This window comes from Nicotiana sylvestris, chromosome 2 (genome assembly GCF_000393655.2).
Source record: "Nicotiana sylvestris chromosome 2, ASM39365v2, whole genome shotgun sequence".
Lineage (NCBI taxonomy): Eukaryota > Viridiplantae > Streptophyta > Magnoliopsida > Solanales > Solanaceae > Nicotiana > Nicotiana sylvestris.
The window spans coordinates 30,960,656-30,964,083 of record NC_091058.1 but is presented as its reverse complement, the minus strand read 5'-3'; positions in this window follow the sequence as shown (position 1 = coordinate 30,964,083).

The following is a 3,428-nucleotide window of genomic DNA, read 5'->3' as shown; positions in this document are numbered from 1 at the left end:
ATGTCATATCATTGATATCAGCATAAAAAGAACTGTACAAAAGAAAAGAACAAATGGAAACAAAACTAGGAATGAAGAAAATTGCATTTCATTGAATGTAAAGATAACAGGGTTTTAACTCATCCAAACGGACGGAACATAGCAACTAAATTACAAACCCTGGAATAATCCAGGTGACAAAAGGAAAGCAAAACCCACTACCACGACTCCCTCCGAATTGGAAGAGGAGTATTCCCAATTGTTGATGTTAGCATGCGGTCCGATGTACTGTATATCTGCTCCGCTTGACCCGAACCCGGCCTCAACCATGTTCACCTCAGCAAATACCCTCTCAAACACCTTATCCAAGTTCCCCTCTGCACCAATCAGTGGACCCAACACCTTAGCCAATGACTGTTTCTTGCTACCCGGCCTGATGAAAGACCTGGACAAGCGTGGAATCGGTTTGGGAAGAACCCAAACTTTCTTTTTCAATTTACGAGCCCTTCTAACATCTGCCGCTGTTGGTTTGAACCCCAGTCCGAAGGTGTCCAGATTTTTGGGCAAAGAAACGGGTTGCACAATGCCCTGAAGCTCAACCCCCAGACCTTTTCCTGGCACGAACCCATTATTCAGCATTTCTGATACTACCATGACGGTCGCAGCTGCCACCCTGGGACATGGAATGCTTTTACCCTCGGGCACTCTGTTCACCGGGACCGTGTCGAAGACCTGATAAACCCATGGTCCCTTATCATCTTCAGTTTCTATAAAGGGCACAATGGCATCATTCATGGCGCATGTGGGATCTTCCCCATATAACACGATTTCTTGTCTGTACCACTCGAACTTGACCATTTGGTGCAGTATGGAAGGAACTACTTTGGCCGTGTGGACCTATGGTCGACCCAACAAAAGATTGTAAGACACTGCAGCATCCAACACCTAAAATTCCATAGTGAACTCGACTGGGCCAATAGTCAATTCGAGTATAATATCCCCCACTGTGTTTGTTCCCCCTCCGTCGAACCCTCGAACACAAACACTATTTTTGCGGATTCTATCATCATCAATCTTCAACTTGTCCAATGTGGACAACGTACAAATATTAGCACTTGACCCGTTATCGATCAATGCCCGAGTAACCATTGAATCTTCACACTTGACCATCAAGTAGAGAGCTTTATTGTGTTATGTGCCTTCCACAGGCAATTCATCATCAGAAAATGTTACCCTATTTACCTCAAAGATTTTGTTGGAAATTGTCTCCAGATGGTTCACTGAAATTTTGTCGGGCACATGAGCTTCATTCAATATCTTCATCAAAGCTCGGCAATGCTCGTCAGAATGGATCAATAATGACAACAACGAGATCTGGGCCGGTGTTTTTCTCAATTGTTCAACAATGGAATAATCTTGCACTTTCATCTTTTTCGGAAATTCTTCTGCCTCTTCTTCCATCACAACCTTTTTGACTAGCCCCGGATTGTCTTTAGCGCCCCTAGCCTTTCTCAACTCTTCGGGAGCAAAACAACGTCCCGACCGAGTTAGTCCTTGTGCTTTACAACTCTCTTCCTCAATTTCCTTTCCTTTGTATGTCACCACTACCTTGTCATATTTCCACGGTACGGCTTTGCTATCAACCACGGGTAATTGGACTACCGGCTTTATGACAACTGGTTCTATGTAGGCCCCTTTCACAACAACCACGGGTGCAGATGATGACCCCGGTACCACTAACTTGACTGGCTCTGGCTTTTTTGCAGCAACAAATGGTCCTTTTCCCATTACCAACACTGTCTTATCTTTTATCGCTTTTAGCTGAACCGCTGGCCTCGCGCTAACTGTCTTTTCTTTGACCTTGGCTTCCGTAAAACGGATCACCATGACCGTCTGCGAGGGTTTTTTAGGCTCTACTTTCTTATGTATCAGTTCAATCATGTTAGCTTCATAATGCGCTGGTAACGGGTTTTGATTGATGTTTGGGGCCTCTGGAGCCTGTACTTCAATACGGAGATTATCAATGAGTTCTTGTACCGCGTTTTTCAACTTCCAACATTTTTCAGTATCGTGCCCTGGCATCCCTGAGCAATACTCGCAGCTAACAGAATGGTCCAGGTTTCTAGGAAGGGGGTTTGGTGCTTTTGGACTCAATTGGGGTCAACATTCCCAACTGTTTCAATCTATGGAAGAGAGTGGTGTAAGATTCTCCCAGCGGAGTAAATGTTTTTCTGTTTGGGGCCTTCTCACTTCTAAAAGCTTGGTTTGGGCGGAAGTTGGTTCCTGGTTTATTTGCCCTGGGGGTGGATAGGTGTTTTGTGGGGGTGGATGTGTGTTTTGGGGAGTCGGTGCATGCCATTGCGATTTCACCGGAGGCTGAGTGTATATCTGGGCGTGGTGGATAGAAAAGTGTGGTTCTGGTGGTGGATAGTAGTGTTGCGGCGGGCCATATGGGGTATATTGGTAGTTTGGGTGTTGGGGTCTGAGTTTGTTGTAGTAGGGTGGAGGGTTATTGGGCTTGGACCAAGTACTAGTTTCAACCGTAGCAACTTCTTCCTTCTTCTTCTTTCCAATCACACCACCAGTACCGCTTTGGATGGCCTGGGTGGTTGCTTTCAATGCCGAGTAGCTCAAGATCTTGTTAGACTTCAATCCCTCTTCAATCATGGCTCCCATCTTTACCACTTCATTAAACGACTTTCCAACATATGGCACTAGATGCCCAAAATAGGTAGGCTCCAATATTTGCAGGAAGTAATCCACCATCTCACTCTCCCTCATCGGAGGATCAACCCTTGCTGCTTGTTCCCTCCAGCGGAAACCAAACTCTCTAAAACTTTCCCCGGGCTTCTTTTCCAGCTTCAACAATGACAGACGATCGGGGACTATCTCAAGGTTATACTGAAAATGGCCAATGAATGTTTGTGCCAAATCATCCCATGTATACTATCGGCCGGGGTCCTGTCTCGTGTACCATTCCAGCGCAGACCCGCTCAAGCTTTGACCGAAATAGGCTATCAACAATTCATCATTCCCCCCAGCACCTCTCATTTTGCTACAAAAGCCACGCAGATGGGCTACTGGGTCACCGTGCCCCTCATACAAGTCAAACTTCAGCATTTTGAACCCCGCAGGCAACTGAACATCGGGGAAAGGGCACAAATCTTTGTATGCAATGCTGACTTGGTTGCCTAAACCATGCATGCTCCTGAAGGATTGCTCCAGGCTTTTGACTTTACGAATCACTTCCTCCTATTCTGCATTCTTAACCGGTTTCTCAACTTCTCCCGGGATTTCAAAATGGGGGGTATAGGTATATGGCTCAGGCGCTTTGAAAGTGGGTTCGGGAGGGTAATATTGGGTGTCGTGAGCTTGGAATAGCGGCTCACTGGAAGATCTATATAATGGGGCTGGGGGAGGTGCCACAAAGACTGGAACCATGGGTGGGG